At 39.4% G+C, this 24,171-nt stretch overlaps 1 long non-coding RNA gene across 1 annotated transcript; it reads left to right on the top strand.

The window, feature by feature from the left end:
- The first annotated feature begins 232 nt into the window (after positions 1-232).
- On the top strand, positions 233-24,171 carry LOC309977282. Its single transcript, XR_014327042.1, has 5 exons — positions 233-327; positions 2,204-2,296; positions 20,296-20,422; positions 20,720-20,815; positions 24,036-24,171. It is a non-coding gene; the product is annotated as an uncharacterized lncRNA (long non-coding RNA).

Here is a 24,171-nt window from a genome sequence, read left to right as displayed (position 1 = left end):
GGGCGAGTGCGAGTTCTGGGTCGCAAGGTCGGGGTGTTTAAGGAGCGTGGCAAAGACGACGCGAAAGGACGAGGCAGGAAGCAGCTGTCTGCCCGGCCCCCCGCGGCGAGCAGTCCCAGGATGCTCCGCGCCGCACCGCGCCTGGCCCCGGACTCCATTTCCCAGCAGCCACTGCGGCTGGCGCCGACAGCCTGCCCGAGCGCTTTGGCCCCTTTGTGAGTCCGCCCGTCGGGCCCGAGATCGAGTCCACGCCCCGGCCGCAGAGCGCTCAGCTCCCAGCCTCCGCGAACTGTGCGGAACGAAGTGCCGACTCTCGGGGAGAAGGCGGTGAGGAGCCCGGGGTGGGTGCGCGCGCCTGGGCAGGCCTGTCGGGCGGGAGCGGGCGTGTGAGGGGGCCTGTGACGGTGGGAGCCTGGGTCCGGTGTGTGTGACCGTGTTTGAACAGAGTGAAGCCGTGTGACAGTGTGTGAGGCTGTGTGGGACCGAGGGAGAATGTGTGACAGTGTCTGAGAATGTGACAGGGAAACCGTGTCACTGTGTGTGAACAGTGTGACCGTGTATGGGACCGTGTGTTACAGTGTCACTGTGTGTGTGACCTTGTGTATGGGGCTCTGTGAGACGGTGTGTGAACAGAATTTGAGAATGTGTGTGACAGTTTCTGTAACAGTGAACGTGCAGCTGTGTTCACGTGAGACTGCTTGAGATTGTGTGACCCTAGGAGTGTGTGACAGTATATGGCACCATGTGTCATCATGTCAGTGACTGTGTGACTCACTGCGAGGGGTGGGCAAGCTACAGCTCCGGAGCATGTCCACAGTCTGCCAGGGGAGCTGCCAGCATGAGGGTTTGTGTGGTGGCTGGGAGGCTGTGTGGATGCTTTGGGAGGCCAGTGTGCTCCAGGATTTGGGAGACTTGTAGCGGGAAGACCGAGATTGAGATGAAGGGGAAGAGATGAGGTTTACGGAGAGGAGAGTGGGAGAGGGGAAGAGAGCTGGAGAGGAGGAGAAAGCCTCGGGCCTGGAGAGCAGAAGACTGAGCTGCTGGACCTTAGTCCTCTCTGGCACAGAAGGTCTTTCCGTCCCTCTCCTAGTGAGGAATCCAAGAGAAAAAAGGACGGGGAGACTTACTGTGCGCTACTTATGAAAATAAATGATTGAATGATATTTATCGACCAGGTACTGCGCTAAATGCTTGATGTGGATCATCTTATGACCCTCCCAACCGTTGATAGAGAGTAGGTACTACTCTGTTGATGAGGAAATTGAGGTTTCCAATAGAGGCTGCAGAGCCAGTTGAGTGGTGGATCAGATGTTTGAGCATTCTGATCCACAAACCTAGTTGTTCTTACCACTAAGTTATGCTGCTTCTGAGATAATTTCTTTACTCTCCAAGGCAGTGAAGTTTAGTGGAAAATAATTAATGATTAAGGGGTTGCAGTGACTGTTTCTGCATATCCCTCCCCCCAGCCCCTTCTGAGGAAATTTCTTAGAAAAGTTGAGAGATTGGTTTTCAGGTGCATTTTATTATAAGCCAGGACCAGAAGCAATATGTTCTTTTTGGTCCAGTGTCTTCCAGACCACATGATCCCTCTGATGCCTACTCTGTGTAAAGATGCTTTCTCTGAGGCATTCACTTTGTAGTTTTATCTCTCATCTTTGTAGAAAGGGTGGGGACACATTTCCTTTCAACATCATCATCTGGTGGAAAGACTAACGAGTCAGACCTGGATTCCAGTTGGGCTCAATTACTTAATTACCATGAGGCATTGGATGATTTCACTGATGAATAGCCTTCATGTGTGAAGGGGGAAATTATCCTTATTTGGCAGTGCCATTCTGAAGGATAAATACTGTTACTTCTTATAAATATAAACGAGGTATCTTAAGCACAGAAAGTTTATGTTGCATATTGAGATCTAAAGCACGTGGGAGATTTAAGTGGAGTATAATCTATAAAAATATTGAATGACTATGTTGAACACCTGAAACTAATATAACACTATAAATCAACTATACTTCAAAAAATAAAGCACATAGGTGAAAGACTTATAAATTTAGATAGGAATGACCAATGCAGTGACATCTCGTATCTACTTCTGTGGTTGGGGAGAAGTGCACAGAGAAGGAAAGGAGAGTATCTAGGCTGGTGATGCTGGGAGCTGAGGGCAGGTCCAGCATTTCATGTTTTCTTTCTCCCTCTCCAGCTCTGTTTTCTCTGGACACTGCCCTTCTCCCAAAGAGAAACCAGAAGGAGGAGGACAGAAGGGCTGTCCTAAATTCTTAAAGCCATGCCTGAGGTAAGGAAGCTTTTCTACTCTCTTCTCTGAAATGCCTTGTTTTTCAGATTTTTATATGAACATTTTGCTTTTCTTCTGAAATTTCCCATTCTAAAATTCCATTCATTCAGTGACCTGGTCCTCATGTTCTCCAGTCTAGTAAAAGGACGTCCCCCAAAACCCACTGAGCCTCCTTTTTTTTTTCTCAGCCAGAATTTTCATCTTCATTCAAGAAACAGTTTAGCGCTTCCTGCGGGTTAGGTGTTCTGTTGGGAGGTCTCAAGAGGCAAAAATACACTCCTTGGTGGAATCTGAAATTCTTCCCTGTAGGGAAGTGAAGTGATTCACTGAGGTCAAGGTGGGTGTTCAGATGTGACCAACAGTTTAGAGCTTTTCCACAGACCTGGGTTTGAAAAGTAGACAGGGACTACTTGGGGAAGTCTTAGTTGTAGTATTGATACATGACAGGGTTGCTTGCTCAAGGTGATTTTGAGGAGTGGGATTTGTTGTGTCTTGAGTATTAAAGTGTGGGTCAGCTAGGGCAGGAGTGTTTTTCAGGCATTCTGCAGGCACTGAAGAGTAGGATTCCATGGGGGTAATGAGGTCCTGTTCTAGGGATATCCTGACTTAGTAGCTGGTTACAGCTAAAATATTCTAGATCATGCAGTAAAGATTAGAGGAGTTAATATGGAAAAATAGCGGGGAATTTTTTGAAAAAGGAGAATAGTAGGGAGTATTGAATCTACATAAAAGAATGGCTAAATACATCTGTAATAACAAATCGTAAATAGTAAATAACAAAAATAGTATAGTATGAGAGCCAGAAGAAATAAATGAAAAAATCAGCATATAATATCCAGAAACCAATGCAAATATAAATAAGAATAGAAAATATTCATTCACTGAACATATAGTTATTAAAGACTTACTGTATATTAACTGCTGGCAATACTGTGGTGAAAAAAATACTGTCTTCATGGAATTTAATGTCTACTAGTTTGTTTATTACATAATAACATAATGATGTTATTTTAAATCAGTGGAGAAGAGCTGGAGTATTCATTTAGAAAAAAATTTTCTTCCTCATACTTTGAGGTTAAATACATTTTGTAGGTTAAACATAAAAAATAAAATCATAGAAAATACTATATCTTTTTATTTTCTTACATCTTAAGAAGATGACTCAGAAGCAGAAATCACCTAGAGAAGCACTGTGACGATTGATGATAAAAGTGCTTTATGTTTGCACTGCCCAATACAGTAGCAACTAGCCACATGTGGCTGTGGAGCACTTGTATGTACTAGTGTGACTGAAGAACTGAATTTTTAAATGTTAATTGATTGAGATTTAAATAACCACATGTGGCTAGTAGCTAGTGTATTAGACAGCAAAGATGTAGGTTCATAAAATGATAAAGCCAGGAAGAAAATTACGGGTGATCTTGTCTAAGACACTTGTTTTACAAATGAGGAAAAAGCCAAGGAAGGAAAGTGACGTATACACATCACTAGTTAGTGACTGTCAGATGTAGGAAGTTGTACTATATATTGAGGGTCAGTAACACACATGATGGTGAGAGATTTAAAGAGGGTGGTAGAAAATAATGAAGGACTCTAGGGAGCAGTGTGCTCAGTGTGATGGAACACATTATTTCACTCCTTTGCCCAGAAACTTTGTTCGCTTCCCATTTTACTTGGAATGAAATCCAGTTCCCTTACCTGGGCCTATAAGGTCCTACATGATCCAGCTCCTGGCTACCCCAGACCTCATTTTCCACAAGTCTTTACTGCTCTCTGTTCCAGTCACACTGGTCAACTTGCTGTTCCTCAAATGTTCCAAGCTACCTTCTATTTCTGAACCTTTGCGTTTGCTCCTCCCTCTTCTGTAATTCTCCCCTAGATGATGACATGGCTGGCTCTCCCACTTTATGTATTGACAGATTTTTGTTCAAAAATCACCTCTTTTTTAAGTTTTACATTACTTTTTTTAAAAATAAATTTATTTTTATTTATTTATTTTTGGCTGTGTTGGGTCTTCATTGCTACGTGCGGGCTTTCTCTAGTTGTGGCGAGCGGGGGCTACTCTTCGTTGCGGTGCACGGGCTTCTCATTGTGGTGGCTTCTCTTGTTGGGAGCACGGGCTCTAGGTGCGTGGGCTTCAGTAGTTGTGGCGTGCAGGCTAAGTAGTTGTGGCTTGTGGGCTCTAGAGCGCAGGCTGAGTAGTTGTGGCACACAGGCTGAGTTGCTCCACGGCATGTGGGATCTTCCTGAACCAGGGCTTGAACCCGTGTCCCCTGCATTGGCAGGCGGATTCTTAACCACTGCGCCACCAGGGAAGCTCTACATTACTTTATCTTACTTTATCTTACACAAACACTCCTGTAACTTTCAGTTACCTTACCTTGTTTTTTGTCATAGTATTTAATAGTACATGACACTGTATGACCATATGGGTTTTTTTGGTTTTTTTTAATTGGGGTATAGTTGCTTTACAATGTTGTGTTAGTTTCTCCTATACAGCGAAGTGAATCAGCTATACATATACATATATCCCCTCTTTTTTGGATTTCCTTCCCATTTAGGTAGCCACAGAGCACTGAGTAGAGGTCCCTGTGCTATACAGCAGGTTCTCACTAGTTATCTATTTTATACATATTAGTGTATATATGTGTATGACCTTATGTTTAGTGTCTTTCTCCTCTGTTAGAATATTAACTCCACAAAGGGAGGGGCTGTATTCTGTTCACCTTTGTATTCCCAACTCTTAGAACAAAATAGGTAGTAGTCATTCAGTAAATATTTGCCAAATTAATATATGAATCAACAAAGGAATGAATTTGTGAGACCAGGGCAGCAAGAGCCAGCAGGCAACCTCTTTTTTCCTGCCCCTGAATTGGTAATGGAAGAAGGAGAAGGCAGAGGATATGATGTGTAGAACAGACAAAGCCCATCAGCCCAAATGCTCTTTCTGGGATGCCACCCCAGACCTCCTGAATCACAGTCCCTTGTGGTGCTCTAAAGATTATATTTAAAGTATGCCTCTTATAAACAGTATATAGTCTTTCTTTTTTTTTTTCTCCCCTGCGCTCACAGCCAGGCACTCGGCCCAGTGTGCCTCCCAATCCCCTATGCCTCTCGTGATCCCTTGTGCCTCCCCCCAAAAAAGGTTGGCTGGTTTTTAAAAATCCAGTCTGATAATCTTGGTCTTTTTAAATAAGCGTTTAGTACATTTTCATTTAATGTATTATTAATATATTTGTGTTTAAGTATACCATGCTGCAATTTATTTTCTACTTATCCCATCTGTTCTTTCTTCCTTTATTTCTCCTTTTTTGCCTTCTTTTGGATAAATCAGTTTTTTCCTAGTTATCTTAATTATACATTACTTTTATTATTCTTTTAGTGGCCACTCTAGGATATGTACCATTGCTTCTTATGTAATGATCTTCTTTCTTCTTTCTGTAATCTTCCTTCTAAATAATTAGTATTCTTGCCACTTTCTGAATAAGGTAAGTCCCCTATTATTAGTAGATATAATATTTTGGGGGACTTACCTTATTGTTTATAGTTAGTTTGGGGGCTCTTAGTTTCTTCCTGTGTTTTGATGCTTCCATTTTCCTTTTATTTCCATTTCCTTCCATTTTCTTTCTATGTGAAGAAACTTTATTAATATTTCTTTGACTACCGGTCAACACTTTACTCCCAGCCTGAATTATTTTTTCATTAGGTCCTATTCTGACTGGGTCAAAATAGTGTAAACTGTTTTCTGATGTTAAGTAAGTTTGGGAGATCCTAGTCTCAATGGAGAGAAAAACTTTTAGGAATATATTTTGAGAAAATAATAGAGACCTTTATAGCATCATAGTGAGAAATTAAGATTCATATAACTGAAAATAAGCAAGGGGATAGTAAATAAGATATCACATATTTACATCATGTAATATTATCTAACAAGTGATGTTATAAGAAAATGAATATGTATAGATAATCATAGACATGTCTGTATAAGGAAACATTTGAACAAATATATACTAACTAAATTTTGATTGTTTCTAGATTGGGTGCCATGGTAGGTAGGTGCTGAGGGTTGAGGACTTCCAGTTTTTTACCTTAGAAACGGAAAAAAAAATCACTGAGGGTAGAAATACCAGACATTTTTGTTTTTGTTCTCTTAAGCCATCACCATATTTTATAAATTTTATTTATTACTTTTTATTGACATAAAAATTGACATATTTTTTATTGACATTGATTTACAATGTTGTGTTAATTACTGCTGTACAGCAGAGTGATGAGTTATACATATATACATTCTTTATCTTCTTTTCTATTATGGTTTATCACAGGATATTGAATATAGTTCTCTGTGCTATACAGTAAGACTTTGTTGTTTATCCATTCTATATATAAAAGCTTAGATCTGCTAACCCCAACCTCCCACTTCATCCCTCCCCCAACTTCCTCCCCCTTGGCAACCCTCAGTCTGTTCTCTATGTCTGTGATTCTGTTTCTGTTTCATAGGTAGGTTCATTTGTGTCATATTTTAGATTTCACATATAAGTGATATCATATGGTATCTGCCTTTTTCTTTCTGAGTTACTTAGTATGATAATCTCTGCTTGCATCCATGTTGCTGCAAATGGCATTATTTCATTCTTTTTTATGGCTGAGTAGTATTTCAGTGTATATATGTACCACATCTTTATCCATTCAGCTGTCGATGGACATTTAGGTTGTTTCCATGTCTTGGCTATTGTGAATACTGCTGCTGTGAACATAGGGGTGCATGTATCTTTTTTTTTTTTAACGTCTTTATTGGGGTATAATTGCTTTACAATGGTGTGTTAGTTTCTGCTTTATAACAAAGTGAATCAGTTATACATATACATATGTTCCCATATCTCTTCCCTCTTGCGTCTCCCCCCCTCCCACCCTCCCTATCCCACCCCTCCAGGCTGTCACAAAGCACTGAGCCAATATCCCTGTGCCATGCGGCTGCTTCCCACTAGCTATCTACCTTACTACGTTTGTTAGTGTGTATATGTCCATGACTCTCTCTCGTCCTGTCACAGCTCACCCTTCCCCCTCCCCATAACCTCAAGTCCGTTCTCTAGGAGGTCTGCGTCTTTATTCCTGCCTTACCCCTAGGTTCTTCATGACATTTTTTTTTCTTAAATTCCTTATATATGTGTTAGCATACGGTATTTGTCTTTTTCTTTCTGACTTACTTCACTCTGTATGACAGACTCTAGGTCTATCCACCTCATTACAAATAGCTCAATTTCATTTCTTTTTATGGCTGAGTAATATTCCATTGTATATATGTGCCACATCTTCTTTATCCATTCATCCGATGATGGGCACTTAGGTTGTTTCCATCTCCGGGCTATTGTAAATAGAGCTGCAATGAACATTTTGGTACATGACTCTTTTTGAATTTCGGTTTTTTCAGGGTATATGCCCAGTAGTGGGATTGCTGGGTCATATGGTAGTTCTATTTGTAGTTTTTTAAAGAACCTCCATACTGTTCTCCATAGTGGCTGAACCAATTCACATTCCCACCAGCAGTGCAAGAGTGTTCCCTTTTCTCCACACCCTCTCCAGCATTTATTGTTTCTAGATTTTTTGATGATGGCCATTCTGACTGGTGTGAGATGATATCTCATTGTAGTTTTGATTTGCATTTCTCTAATGATTAATGATGTTGAGCATTCTTTCATGTGTTTGTTAGCAGTCTGTATATCTTCTTTGGAGAAATGTCTATTTAGGTCTTCTGCCCATTTTTGGATTGGGTTGTTTGATTTTTTGTTATTGAGCTGCATGAGCTGCTTGTAAATTTTGGAGATTAATCCTTTGTCGGTTGCTTCATTTGCAAATGTTTTCTCCCATTCTGAGGGTTGTCTTTTGGTCTTGTTTATGGTTTCCTTTGCTGTGCAAAAGCTTTGAAGTTTCATTAGGTCCCATTTGTTAATTTTTGTTTTTATTTCCATTATTCTAGGAGGTGGGTCAGAAAGGATCTTGCTGTGATTTATGTCATAGAGTGTTCTGCCTATGTTTTCCTCTAAGAGTTTGATAGTTTCTGGCCTTATATTTAGTTCTTTAATCCATTTTGAGCTTATTTTTGTGTATGGTGTTAGAGAGTGATCTAATCTCATACTTTTACATGTACCTGTCCAGTTTTCCCAGCACCACTTATTGAAGAGGCTGTCCTTTCTCCACTGTACATTCCTGCCACCTTTATCAAAGATAAGGTGTCCATATGTGCATGGGTTTATCTCTGGGCTTTCTACCCTGTTCCATTGATCTATCTTTCTGTTTTTGTGCCAGTACCATACCGTCTTGATAACTGTAGCTTTGTAGTATAGTCTGAAGTCAGGGAGCCTGATTCCTCCAGTTCCTTTTTTCGTTCTCAAGATTGCTTTGGCTATTCGGGGTCTTTTGTGTTTCCATACAAATTGCAAAATTTTTTGTTCTAGTTCTGTGAAAAATGCCAGTGGTAGTTTGATAGGGATTGCATTGAATCTATAGATTGCTTTGGGTAGTAGAGTCATTTTCACAATGTGGATTCTTCCAATCCAAGAACATGGTATATCTCTCCATCTATTTGTATCATCTTTAATTTCTTTCAGCAGTGTCTTATAATTTTCTGCATACAGGTCTTTTGTCTCCTTAGGTAGGTTTATTCCTAGATATTTTATTCTTTTTGTTGCAATGGTAAACGGGAGTGTTTTCTTGATTTCACTTTCAGATTTTTCATCATTAGTATATAGGAATGCCAGAGATTTCTGTGCATTAATTTTGTATCCTGCCACTTTACCAAATTCATTGATTAGCTCTAGTAGTTTTCTGGTAGCATCTTTAGGATTCTCTATGTATAGGATCATGTCATCTGCAAACAGTGACAGCTTTACTTCTTCTTCTCCGATTTGGATTCCTTTTATTTTCTTTTCTTCTCTGATTGATGTGGCTAAAACTTCCAAAACTATGTTGAATAAGAGTGGTGAGAGTGGGCAACCTTGTCTTGTTCCTGATCTTAGTGGAAATGCTTTCAGTTTTTCACCATTGAGGATGATGTTTGCTGTGGGCTTGTCATATATGGCCTTTATTATGTTGAGGAAAGTTCCCTCTATGCCTACTTTCTGCAGAGTTTTTATCACAAATGGGTGTTGAATTTTGTCAAAAGCTTTCTCTGCATCTATTGAGATGATCATATGGTTTTTCTCCTTCAATTTGTTAATATGGTTTATCACATTGATAGATTTGCGTATATTGAAGAATCCTTGCATTCCTGGAATAAACCCCACTTGATCATGGTGTATGATCCTTTTAATGTGCTGTTGGATTCTGTTTGCTAGTATTTTGTTGAGGATTTTTGCATCTATGTTCATCAGTGATATTGGCCTGTAGTTTTCTTTCTTTGTGACATCCTTGTCTGGTTTTGGTATCAAGGTGATGGTGGCCTCGTAGAAGGAGTTTGGGAGTGTTCCTCCCTCTGCTATATTTTGGAAGAGTTTGAGAAGGATAGGTGTTAGCTCTTCTCTAAATGTTTGATAGAATTCGCCTGTGAAGCCATCTGGTCCTGGGCTTTTCTTTGTTGGAAGATTTTTAATCACAGTTTCAATTTCAGTGCTTGTGATTGGTCTGTTCATATTTTCTATTTCTTCCTGATTCAGTCTTGGCAGGTTGTGCATTTCTAAGAATTTGTCCATTTCTTCCAGATTGTCCATTTTATTGGCATAGAGTTGCTTGTAGTAATCTCTCATGATCTCTTTTATTTCTGCAGTGTCAGTTGTTACCTCTCCTTTTTCATTTCTAATTCTATTGATTTGAGTCTTCTCCCTTTTTTTCTTGATGAGTCTGGCTAGTGGTTTATCTATTTTGTTTATCTTCTCAAAGAACCAGCTTTTAGTTTTATTGATCTTTGCTATTGTTTCCTTTATTTCTTTTTCATTTATTTCTGATCTGATTTTTATGATTTCTTTCCTTCTGCTAGCTTTGGGGTTTTTTTGTTCTTCTTTCTCTAATTGCTTGAAGTGCAAGGTTAGGTTGTTTATTCTAGATGTTTCCTGCTTCTTAAGGTGGGCTTGTATTGCTATAAACTTCCCCCTTAGAACTGCTTTTGCTGCATCCCACAAGTTTTGGGTCGTTGTGTCTCCATTGTCATTTGTTTCTAGGTATTTTTTGATTTCCTCTTTGATTTCTTCAGTGATCACTTCATTATTAAGTAGTGTATTGTTTAGCCTCCATGTGTTTGTATTTTTTACAGATCTTTTCCTGTAATTGATATCTAGTCTCATGGCGTTGTGGTCAGAAAAGATACTTGATACAATTTCAATTTTCTTAAATTTACCAAGGCTTGATTTGTGACCCAAGATATGATCTATCCTGGAGAATGTTCCATGAGCACTTGAGAAAAATGTGTATTCTGTTGTTTTTGGATGGAGTGTCCTATAAATATCAATTAAGTCCATCTTGTTTAATGTATCATTTAAAGCTTGTGTTTCCTTATTTATTTTCATTTTGGATGATCTGTCCATGGGTGAAAGTGGAGTGTTTAAGTCCCCTACTATGAATGTGTTACTGTCGATTTCCCCTTTTATGGCTGTTAGTATTTGCCTTATGTATTGAGGTGCTCCTATGTTGGGTGCATAAATATTTACAATTGTTATATCTTCTTCTTGGATCGATCCCTTGATCATTATGTAATGTCCTTCTTTGTCTCTTTTAATAGTTCTTATTTTAAAGTCTATTTTGTCTGATATGAGAATTGCTACTCCAGCTTTCTTTTGGTTTCCATTTGCATGGAATATCTTCTTCCATCCCCTTACTTTCAGTCTGTATGTGTCTCTAGGTCTGAAGTGGGTCTCTTGTAGACAGCATATATAAGGGTCTTGTTTTTGTATCCATTCAGCTAATCTGTGTCTTTTGGTGGGAGCATTTAGTCCATTTACATTTAAGGTAATTATCGATATGTATGTTCCTATTCCCATTTTCTTAATTGTTTTGGGTTTGATACTGTAGGTCTTTTCCTTCTCTTGTGTTTCCTGCCTAGAGAAGATCCTTTAGAATTTGTTGTAAAGCTGGTTTGGTGGTGCTGAACTCTCTCAGCTTTTGCTTGTCTGTAAAGTTTTAATTTCTCCATCAAATCTGAATGAGATCCTTGCTGGGTAGAGTAGTCTTGGCTGCAGGTTTTTCTCCTTCATCACTTTCAGTATGTCCTGCCACTCCCTTCTGGCTTGTAGGGTTTCTGCTGAGAGATCAGCTGTTAACCTTATGGGGATTCCCTTATGTGTTATTTGTTGTTTTTCCCTTGCTGCTTTTAATATGCTTTCTTTGTATTTAATTTTTGACAGTTTGATTAATATGTGTCTTGGTGTATTTCTCCTTGTATTTATCCTGTATGGGACTCTCTGTGCTTCCTGGACTTGATTAACTATTTCCTTTCCCATATTAAGGAAGTTTTCAACTATAATCTCTTCAAATATTTTCTCAGTCCCTTTCTTTTTCTCTTCATCTTCTGGAACCCCTATAATTCGAATGTTGGTGTGTTTAATGTTGTCCCAGAGGTCTCTGAGACTGTCCTCAGTTCTTTTCATTCTTTTTTCTTTATTCTGCTCTGCAGTAGTTATTTCCACTATTTTATCTTCCAGGTCACTTATCCGTTCTTCTGCCTCAGTTATTCTGCTATTGATCCCATCTAGAGTACTTTTAATTTCATTTATTGTGTTGTTCATCGTTGCTTGTTTCATCTTTAGTTCTTCTAGGTCCTTGTTAACTGATTCTTGCATTTTGTCCATTCTATCTCCAAGATTTCGGATCATCCTTACTATCATTATTCTGAATTCTTTTTCAGGTAGACTGCCTATTTCCTCTTCATTTGTTAGGTCTGGTGCACTTTTATCTTGCTCCTTTATCTGCTGTGTGTCTTTCTGTCTTCTCATTTTGCTTATCTTACTGTGTTTGGGGGTCTCCTTTTTGCAGGCTGCAGGTTCATAGTTCCTGCTGTTTTTGATGTCTGTCTCCAGTGGCTAAGGTTGGTTCAGTGGGTTGTGTTGGCTTCCTGGTGGAGGGGACTAGTGCCTGTGTTGTGGTGGATGAGGCTGGATCTTGTCTCTCTAGTGGGCAGGTTTACATCTGGTGGTGTGTTTTGGGGTGTCTGTGGCCTTATTATGATTTTAGGCAGCCTCTCTGCTAATGGGTGGGGTTGTGTTCCTGTTTTGCTAGTTGTTTGGCATAGGTTGTCCAGCACTGTGGCTTGCTGGTCGTTGAGTGAAGCTGGGTGCTGGTGTTAAGATGGAGGTCTCTGGGAGATTTTCACCATTTGATATTATGTGGAGCTGGGAGGTCTCTTTTTGACCAGTGTCCTGAAGTTGGCTCTCCTACCTCAGAGGCAGAGCCCTGACTCCTGGCTGGAGCACCAAGAGCTTTTCATCCACACGGCTCAGAATAAAAGGGAGAAAAAGTAGAGGGAATTAGTAGAAATATGAGGAAAGAAAGAAGGAAAGGAGGGAAGGAAGGAAGGAAGGAAAGAAAAAAGCAAAGAAGGAAAGAAGGCAAGAAGGAAAGAAAGGGAGGGAGGGAGGAAGGAAGGAAGGAGGGAAAGAAGGAAAAAAGACAAAGAAAGAAGATACAGTAAAAATAAAATAAAGTATAATAAAGTTATTGAATTAAAAAATTCTTATTTAGAAAAAAAAAAGGGGACGGATAGAACCTTAGGACAAATGTTGGAAGCAAAGCTATACAGACAAAATCTTACACAGAAGCATACACATACACCCTCACTAAAAGAGGTAAATGGGGAAAAATCATAAATCTTGCTGTCAGAGACCACCTCCTCAATTTGGGATGATTCGTTGTCCAAAGGAGGGAAGGAAGGAAAGAAAGAAAGAAAGAATGAATGAAGATAAAGTATAATAATGTTATTAAAATTAAAATTGATTATTAAAAAAAAATTTAAAAAAAAAACCATGGACGGATAGAACCCTAGGACAAATGGTGGAAGCAAGACTATACAGACAAGATCTTACACAGAAGCATACACATATACATTCACAAAAAGAGGAAAAGGGAAAAAAATCATAGATCTTGCTCCTAAAGTCCACTTCCTTAATTTGGGATGATTGGTTGTCTATTCAGGTATTCCACAGATGCAGGGTATATCAAGTTGATTGTGGAGCTTTAATCCGCTGCTTCTGAGGCTGCTGGGAGAGATTTCCCTTTCTCTTCTTTGTTCTCACAGCTCCCAGGGGCTCAGCTTTGGATTTGGCCCTGCCACTGCGTGTAGGTCGCTGGAGGGCGTCTGTTTTTTGCTCAGACAGGACGGGGTTAAAAGAGCCGCTTATTCGGGGGCTCTGGCGCACTCAGGCCGGCGGCGGGGCGGGCCTGCGGCAGCAAAGGCCAGCGTGACGTTGCACCAGCCTGAGGCGCGCTGTGCGTTCTCCCGGGGAAGTTGTCCCTGGATCCCGGGGACCTGGCAGTGGCGGGCTGCACAGGCTCCGCGGAAGAGGGGTGTGGAGAGTGACCTGTGCTCGCACACAGGCCCCTCGGTGGCAGCAGCAGCAGCCTTAGCGTCTCCCGCCCGTCTCTGGGGTTTGCGCTTTTAGCCGCGGCTCGCGCCCGTCTCCGGAGTTCCCTCAAGCAGCGTTCTTAAACCCCTCTCCTCACGCACCAGGAAACAAAGAGGGAAGAAAAAGTCTCTTGCCTCTTCGGCAGGTGCAGACTTTTCCTCGGACTCCCTCCCGGCTAGCCGTGGTGCACTAACCCCTTCAGGCTATATTCAAGCCGCCAACCCCAGTCCTCTCCCCGCGCTCCATCCGAAACCGAAACCCGAGCCTCAGAGCCTCACCTCGCAGCCCTGCCCGCCCCGGCGGGTGAGCAGACAAGCCTCTCGGGCGGGAATCTCCCCGCTTTGCCCTCCGCACCCGTTGCTGTGCACTCCTCCGCGGCTCCGAAGCTCCCCCCTCCGCCCCCCGCAGTCTTCGCCCGCGAAGGGGCTTCCTAGTGTGTGGAAACTTTTCCTCCTTCACAGCTTCCTCCCACTGGTGCAGGTGCCATCCCTATTCTTTTGTCTCTGTTTTTTCTTTTGCCCTACCCAGGTACGTGGGGAGTTTCTTGCCTTTTGGGAGGTCTGAGGTCTTCTGCCAGCGTTCAGTAGGTGTTCTGTAGGAGTTGTTCCACGTGTAGATGTATTTCTGGTGTATCTGTGGGGAGGAAGGTGATCTCCGCGTCTTACTCTTCCGCCATCTTCAAGGTCCCCCCGCATGTATCTTTTTGAATAATAGTTTTGTCTAGATATATGCCCAGTAGTGGGACTGCTGGATCATATGGTAATTCTATTTTTAGTTTTCTGAGGAACCTCTGTACTGTTCTCCATAGTGGCTGCACCAACTTACATTCCCACCAACAGTGTAGGAAGGTTCCCTTTTCTCCACACCCTTTCCAGCATTTGTTTTGTAGACATTTTAATGATGGCTATTCTGACTGGTGTGAGGTGGTACCTCATCGTAGTTTTGATTTGCATTTCTCTAATAATTAGTGATGTTAAGCATCTTTTCATGTGCCTACTAGCCATCTGTATTTCTTCTTTGGAGAAATGTCTAGGTCTTCTGCCCATTCTTCTGTTGGGTTGTTTGTTTTTTGGGGTTGTATGAGCTGTGTGTATAATTTGGAAATCAAGCCCTTGTTGCTCGCATCATTTGCAAATATTTTCTCCCATCCTGTAGGTTGTCTTTCCGTTTTGTTTATGGTTTCCTTTGCTGTGTAAAAGCCTGTAGGTTTGATTAGATACCACTTGTTTATTTTTGTTTTTATTTCTATTGCCATGGGACACTGACCTAAGAAAACATTGGTACAACTTATGTCAGAGATTGTTTTGCCTGTGTTATCTTCTAAGAGTTTTATGGTGTCATGTCTTATGTTTAAGTCTTTAAGCCATTTTGAGTTTATTTTTGTGTGTTATGGGAGGGTGTGTTCTAACTTCATTGATTTACATGCAGCTGTCCAGATTTCCCAACACCACTTGTTGAAGAGAATGTCTTTTTCCCATTGTATATTCTTGCCTCCTCTGACAAAGATTAATTGACCATAGGTGTGTGGGTTTATTTCTGGGCTCTCTTCCATTCCATTCATCCATATGTCTGTTTTACTGCCAGTACCACACTGTTTTGATTACTCTAGCTTTCTAATATTGTCTGAACTCTGGGAGGGTTATGCCTTCTACTTTGTTCTTTTTCTTCAGGATTGCTTTGGCAATTCTGGGTCTTTTATGGTTCCATATGAATTTTAGGATTATTTTTTCTAGTTCTGTGAAACATGTCATGGGTAATTTGATAGGGATCACATTAAATCTGTAGATTGCTTTGGGTAGTATGACCATTTTAACAACATTAATTCTTCCAATCCAAAAGCATGGGATATCTTTCCATTTCTTTGAATCATCTCAGTTTCCTTCATCAGTGTTTTATAGTTCTCAGTGTATAAGTTTCATCTGCTTGGTGAGGTTTATTCCAAAGTAATTTATGTTTTGAGTTGCAATTTTAAAAGATTATTTTTACATTCCCTTTCTCATATTTCATTGTTGGTGTAAAGAAATGCAACCGATTTCTGTACATTAATGTTGTATGTTGCTACCTTGCCGAATTCGTTTATCTGTTCTAGTAGTTTATGTGTGAACTGTTTAGGGTTTTCTATATGTAGTATCATATCATCTGCATATAATGACAATCTTACCTCTTCCCTACCAATCTAGATATCTTTTTTTTTTAATTTTATTTATTTTTATTTTTGGCTGCACTGCATCTTTGTTGCTGTGCGCTGGCTTTCTCTAGTTGTGGCGAGCGGGGGCTTTGTTGTTGTGCGCGGGCTTCTCATTGTGGGGGCTTCTCTTGTGGAGCACAGGCTCTAGGTGCGCAGGCTTCAGTGTTTGTAGCACGCAGGCTCAGTAGTCGTGGCTGGCGGGCTCTAGAGTGCAGGCTCAGTAGTTGTGGCGCACAAGCTCACCTGCTTTGCAGCATGTGGGATCTTCCCCGACCAGAGCTCGAACCCATGTCCCCTGCATTGGCAGGCGAATTCTTAACCACTGCGCCACCAGGGAAGCCCTTTCTTGTTTTTTGAGGAAAGCCTGTATTGCTATGAACTTCTAAGAACTGCTTTTGTTGCATTCCATAGATGTTGTATGGTTGTGTTTTCATTGTCATTTGTCTCAAGGTATTTTTAAATCTCCTCTTTGATTTCCTCATTGACCCATTGGATTTGTAGTACCATGTTGTTTAGTCTCCATGTAATCATTTTTTTCTCATTTATTTTTCTGTGGTTAATTTCTAGTTCCATGCCGTTGTGGTCAGAAAAGATGCTTGAGATAATTTCTATACTCTTAAATTTGTTGAGGCTTGTTTTATGCCCCAGTATGTGGTCAGTTCTAGAGAATGTTCCATGTGCACTTGAAAAGAATGTGTGTTCTGGATTTTTTTGGATGTAACGTACTGAAAATATCAATTAAGTCTAACTGTTCTGTTGTATCATTTAGTATCTCTTGTCTTATTGATTCTCTATCTGGAAGATCTGTCCATTGATGTGAACGGGGTGTTAAAATATCCTATTATTATTGTAGTCTTCTCAATTTCTGCCTTTATTTCTTTTTCTTTTTTATAAATTTATTTATTTATTTATTATTTATTAGCTGCTTTGTGTCTTCGTTGCTGCACATGGGCTTTCTCTAGTTGCGGCGAGTAGGAACAGGGGTTACTCTTTGTTGCGGAGCATGGGCTCTAGGCAGACAGGCTTCCGTAGTTGTGGTGCATGGGCTCAGTAGTCATGGCTCTCAAGTTCTAGAGTGCAGGCTCAGTAGTTGTGGTGCATGGGCTTAGTTGCTCCACGGCATGTGGGATCTTCCTGGAACAGGGCTCAAACCCATGTCCCCTGCATTGGCAGGTGGATTCTTAACCACTGCACCATCAGGAAAGTCCCTCTCCCTATATTTCTGTTAGTATTTGTTTTACGTACATGGGTGTTCCTATATTAGGTGCATATATGTTGACGTAAAATTCTCTTGTATTGATCCTTTTTTCATTATATAGCATCCTTCTTTATCTTTATGGCTTTTGTCTTAAAGTCTATTTTATCTGATATGAGTATTGCAACCCCACTTTCTTGTCATTTCCTTTTGCATGAAATATCTTTTTCCATCCCCTCACTTTCAATCTCTATGTATCCTTTGCCCTAAAGTGGGTCTCTTGTAGGCAGCATATTGTAGGCTCTTTTTTTTTTTTTTTTTCCCAATCTGCCACTCTGTGTCTTTTGATTGGAGGATTTAGTCCATTGACAGTTATGGTAATTACTGATAGATATGTATTTATTGCTATTTTAAACCTTGTTTTCGTGTTGATTTTATATTTCTTCTTTGTCCCTTATTTTTCCTTTTGTGGTTTCATGGTTTTCTTTGGTATTATACTTATGTTCTCTTCTTTTTGGTTTTTGTGAATCTACTGTATGTTTTTGATTTGTGGGTACCCTATTTTTCAAGAATGTTAACCCCTTCCTATATCTACTTGCCTTAGACTGGTAGTTATATAGGCTGAAACACATTCATTCTAGGAAAGAAAAAGAATCTACACTTTTTTACTCTCCTCCCCCACATTTTATGATTTTGATGTCCTGTTCTACACCTTGTTCATCCTTTTGCTGTTCATTGTGATTACCATCATTTTCACACAAATTTTTGGATTTTTTTTTTTAGTCTGTGTCCTGGCTTTAAATTTAAAGTAAATTTAAGTAATTTACTTTCCAATTGTGATGTTTTTTTCTTTCCTATAAATTCTTCTTTTCTATTTAGAGAAGACCTTTCAATGTTTCCTTTAGGATAGATTTAGTATTTTAGTTTTTGTGAGTCTGAGAAATTCTTTATCTCTCTTTCTGTTCTAAATGATAATCTTGCTAGGTAGAGTATCCTAGGTTGTATATTTTTCCCTTTCAGGACTTTGAATATATCTTGCCACTCCCTTCTGGCCTGCAGCATTTCTGTAGAGAAATCACCTGGTAGCCTTATGGGGGTTTCCTTGTAATGAACTCTTTGTTTTCCTCTTGCTGCCTTTAGAATTCTCTCTTTAACTTTTGCTGTTTTTATTGTAATATGTCTTGGTGTAGGTCTGTTTTGGTTTATCTTACTTGGGACCCTCTGTGCTTCCTGTACCTGGATATGTGTTTCCTTCTTTAGGTTTGGGAATTTTTTTTTTTTTTTTTGTGGTACTCGGGCCTCTCACTATTGTGGCCTCTCCCATTGCGGAGCACAGGTTCTGGACGCGCAGGCTCAGCGGCCATGGCTCACAGGCCTAGCAACTCCGCAGCATGTGGGATATTCCCGGACCAGGGCACGAACCCGTGTCCCCTGCATCGGCAGGCGGACTCTCAACCACTGCACCACCAGGGAAGCCCCATTGGGAATTTTTCAGACATAATTTTTTCAAATACATTTTTGATCCCCTTTTTCTTCTCCTTCAGGAATCCCCATTATGTGTAGATTGGCATGGTTTATATTATCCCATAGGTCTCTTATATTGCTTTCATTTTTTTTCATTTGGCTTTCTGTCTGCTGTCCTTGTTGGGTGATTTCCATTATTCTATGTTCCAGGTCACTTATTCATTCTTCTGCATCATTCATTCTGCTATTCATTGCCCTTAGCTTTCATCTCTGCAGATGAGTTTTCTGATTTTTTGTGGTTCCTCTGTATAGTTTCTAGTTCCCTTTTACAGTACTCTGCATTTCTGTCGATAGCTTTTCTTACTCCTCCAGTATTTTCATTATCTCCTTTTTGAAATCAGTGTCTATTAGAATGAAGAGGTCTGTTTCACTGTTTGTTCTTTCAGGGGAATGCTCTTGGTCTTTTAACTGGGAGTGGTTCCTCTGCTGTTTACCAACCAGTGTGGAAGGATTTCAATATTTGACAAGTCAGTTCAGCTGTTTAGGTCATCTACATATCAGCTCAGCTTAAGAGTAGATTTTGCTCCGTGACATGCCAAACCTGTGAAGCATATACCAAATCAGACAGCAAGCCTTGATAATTCTGAAGCAGATTTACCACATTAGGAATAATGCCCATTTTTAATTTCTAGGGAGCAGACTAGGTCATCTTCCATGCTATCAAGATCCTTAATGTAACATAGAGTGGTACTTAAAGAGCTATGTTTTAACATTTAAAAAACTCTTGCTCATTAGATGTGCACAATTGGGTATGTTCCTCTAGTGAGAGTTGTAGGTATTTTTTGATGGCACTTCATTATCACATTTGAAATGTTCACTCTTTAACTTAATTAGTACTTAAAATTATTATTATTTTGTCTTTTAGGTAGCATGATAAGTTACCAGCTGTCTTTGAAACTTAGTGATGTTGTCAGAGCTGTTATGTAATCTTTTGTTGTCCCTGATTGTTCTCTGTAATGGCATATAGTTATATTTTTGCAAAATCACCATAAAACTTTACTGTTTTTATTATATTTGTATTTAATTTTAGAAAACCAATTATAAGCATCAAATATATTTTAATATATACCTTATTGATATAGGTGGAACATTGACCATTCCATTGTAGAATTTGGGAAAATGCTGGTTTAGACCATGTACGTCCTGTAAGGCATAACTCATGTTTCTGCCTCCTCTTTGAAGCCTTTTTCACTGCCCCTGTCTATCCTTATTTTCCATATTGAGAAATGCTCTAGCATTTAGTATGAATAACATTTTACACTTGATTGTTTACAGTGTTCTGTTATTGCCAATTTCTGTGTGTATCTTTTCTCCATCAGTAGAAACTCTGAAATTGTATACTTTCCATGACAGAATATCAACACTAAGCACAGAGAAGTTGTCTAGCAATTACTTGACATGTGTTGCTCAGAACTCAAGATACTGACAGAAATTTTCACTACCTATAGTATTTCTCTCCAGAAGTATAGACAATTTAATTTTTTAAACTATGCTCATGAGAGGGTAAGAACACTAGTTGAGCAAGAATATGTTTATGTCATTTCAGGATTTGGTGACATTTGGGGATGTGGCTGTAGATTTCTCTCAAGAGGAGTGGGAATGGCTGAACCCTGCTCAGAGGAATTTGTACAGGAAAGTGATGTTGCAGAACTATAGGAGCCTGGTATCACTGGGTAAGGAGGTCTCCCTGTAATTCAGAATCTGCACGTAGGGCTGCTTTCCAATGTAATGTTTGGGAAACCTCTGATATAGTTCGCTAAGTTTCTGATTTTTGTGCTCCCCCAGATAAATATAGTTTTGTAGAATTGGCAGCTTCATTAGACTGTCCATACAACTTCATCTTCCCCATTCTTCAGAATACTTCATCTCTTCCTCAGCTCCCTTCTACAATGGCCTCACCTTCCTGATGACCAAGCAACTTGATCTGATTTATGGGCCTGGCTAATTCCCCTTTTATTTCTTGTAAGCAGGAGTTTCAGTTTCTAAGCCAGATGTGATCTCATTATTGGAGCAAGGAAAAGAGCCCTGGATGGTGAAGAAGGAGGGGACAAGAGGAGCATGCCCTGGTGAGTGAGAGAGAACTAGGCAGGCAGAGGCCATTGCAAGGAAAAGCTCAGCTATTCTGGAAAGTTCCAGCTCATAATTGATGTTTCCTGGGTAGCCTGAAAAGGCTCAAAGCCTGGGAAGAAACACTGTGGTGTGTCTAGCGTGAGTTCCCCAACCTAACTCTCCTCACACATTATGTGTGTATATTTTCTCTCACACATAACTGTCTTCTCTGATAACATTTTCTTATTCTCTGGATGCAGATGTCACAGTTATCTCCTTGTCCTTGCTTTTTAGTTTTACACACATTGCTCCATTCTATGTTTAAAAATCCAGACAGAGCAATGCACATTTTTTCCTTTTTGGTCACTCATTCCTTTCAGATTGAAGGATTGATTCATTTACTTATTCACTTGATTCACTGAATTTCTACTTTCATAAAATTATTCTGCTCAATTTTTAGGATTATTCAGAGGTTTATAAAACATCAAAGAAAAAATAAAGCATTTCCAGTTGTATTTTCAAGTCTGGGTAACTGGAAAGTGATAGCATTTAATAGAAACAAGTCAGAAGAAAGAACAGGTTGGTAGAGGAAAAGATGAATTTGGCTTGGGACAGTAAGAGACTTATTTTTAAGAGATGGGGAGATTGCCAAGGGAAGATATGCAATGTATGATTGGAGGGAGATGGAAGCTAAGAAGAAAAAGTCTGATTTAGAGATGTTAGTGTGAAGGAATGAGGTCATAGTCTTCAAGTTTGAGAGAAAAGTCCTGGTACTTGGGCCTTTGTGGGGAAGTGGACCTTTGACAACTTTCTCAATGTCCTCTCTGGTAAATAACCTCCCTATAGTTTCTTCCTTGGGTTAAATTATATAAATTTAAATTTTTCTAGTTAGTTACCCTTTTCATTTAGGTTACAGATTTATTTCTATGAACCTGAGCATAATAATCGCTTATAATTGTTTTTCTTTTATATCTGGTAATTTCCAATTTTAATTTATTTTACATAGCTGCTATTTTTTTTTAAAAAATTGTTTGCTACTCATTAGTCAATTTTGTTAATTTTTATTTATTTTTAAAATCCAGCTTTTGGATATATCTGTTAAATATAAAATATAGTGTCATCATTCTTCTCTTTTCTAATTCTCTATTTTCTGTTTTTCTCTTTACTAATTCTTTCCATCTAATTTCCTTAGATTTTGTTTTCCATTTTGCTGAAAAAAACTTAAACTATTAATTTCATTTTCTCATTCACTAATGACATTATTAGGAGTTTTAATTTTCCTCTGAATATAGCTTTAGGTGACTTCCATAGATTCTGATATGTAGTTGTTTTTCTTATTTCCATTTCCTAGACAACCTATTTTTTTTTAAATTCCTTTTTACACAAGAGTTGTTTAAAAGAAAGTTTTCTTGTTTTATTGTACCTTGATCAAATTGTTTTATCATATTTTATCAGGATAGTAATTAGTACTAATTCTACTCTCTAACGATTTGAGGATTTTATATGTCCTAATATAGCATTAGTTTTAACGGTTCCATAGGTTCCAAGGTATAGTCTCTATTTTCAATGTAAAGAGCTTATTACATGAGTTTCTTTTTTTATTATGTTGCTAAAGTCTCTCTTTACTTAATCTTTCTTCATTCCATCTATAATTTGTTCTTTCTTATTTTTGGCTGCATTGGGTCTTAGTTGTGGCACGTGGGATCTTTCATTATTGCGCACAGGCTCTTCATTGTGGTGCTTGGGTTTCTCTCTAGCTGTGGCATGCAGGCTCCAGAGCACATAGGCTCTCTAGTTGTGGCACGTGGGCTCAGTAGTTGTGGCATGCAGGCTCCAGAGTGCATGGGCTCTGTAGTTGTGGCACACAGGCTCTCTAGTTGTGGCATGCAGGCTCAGTAGCCACGCGGCATGTGGGATCTTAGTTCCCCAACCAGGAACTAAGAAGGCGGATTCTTTACCACTGGACCACCAGGGAAGTCCCTATAATATTTTTTTTAATAACTAATTATTTACATACAGTAAATTGCATTCATATAAATTACACAATGTGATGAATTCTACCAGTTGTATATGTCCATGAAACCATCACCACAATCAAGACATAAAACGTTTCCGTCACCCCAGAAGATAGCTTGTACCTCTATGCAGTTCATTCTTCTTCACTCCTGGCTCCAAACACTAATCTGATATTTGTCATTTTAGATTACTTTGCATTTAAACTAAATGGAATCATACTGTAATGTGTGGCTTACTTTGTCATCAAAATTATTTTGAAAATCATATTGTTTCATATATAAATAATTTACTCCTTTTGTTTCTGAGTAGCAGTCTATTGTATAGATGTTCCACTTTCCATTCACCTGTTGATGCACTTTTGGGTTGTTTGCAGTTTGGGGCTATATGAAGTGGTCACATACAGGACTTTGTGTGGACATACGTTTTCATTTCTCTTAGGTAAATATCTGAAAGTAGAAAAACTGAGTCATATGACAGGAATATGTTTAAATTTTTAAGAAACTGCCAGATAGTTTTCCAAAGAGATTGTATCATTTTCATTCCCACCAGCACTGTAGAAGAGTTCCAGTTGCTCTACATCCTCACCATATCTTGGTGAGGTTTTTTTCTTTTTTAAAATAATTTTATTGAAGTATAGTTGATTTACAATGTTCTGTTAATTTTTGCTGTGCAGCAAAGTGATTCAGTTACATATATATATTCTTTTCCATTATGGTTTATCACAGGATACTGAATATAGTTTCCTGTGCTACACAATAGGACCTTGTTATTTATTCATCCTATATATTGATATAATACTTTGCATCTGCTAATCCCAAAATCCCAATCCTTCTCTCCCCCACCCCTCCTCCCCCTTGGCAAACACAAGTCTGTTCTCTAGATGAGTCTGTTTCTGTTTTGCAAATATGTTCATTTGTATTGTATTTTAGATTCCCCACATAAGTGATACCATATGGTATGTCTTTCTCTTTCTGACTTACTTGGCTTAGTATGATGATCTCTAGGTCCATCCATGTGCTGCAGATGGCATTATTTCATTCTTTTTTATAGCTGAGTAATATTCCATTGTGTGTATGTATGTATATATGTGTGTGTGTATATATGTATACACACACATATGTACCGTATCTCCTTTATCCATTCACCTGTTGATGGACATTTAGGTTGTTTCCATGTCTTGGCTATTGTACATAGTGCTGCATGTATCTTTTTGAATTATAGTTATGTCTGGATATATGCCCAGGAGTGGGATTTCTGGATCATATGGCAAGTCTAGTGTTTTGAGGAACCTCCATACTGTTTTCCATAGAGGCTGCATCAATTTACATTCCCATCAACAATGTAGGAGGGTTCCCTT

Source organism: Leucopleurus acutus (assembly GCF_964270905.1).
Source record: "Leucopleurus acutus genome assembly, chromosome: 20".
In the NCBI taxonomy this organism is placed as follows: Eukaryota; Metazoa; Chordata; class Mammalia; order Artiodactyla; family Delphinidae; genus Leucopleurus; species Leucopleurus acutus.
The sequence above is the reverse complement of the archived record's forward strand: the minus strand, read 5'-3'. Positions and strand labels throughout refer to the sequence as shown.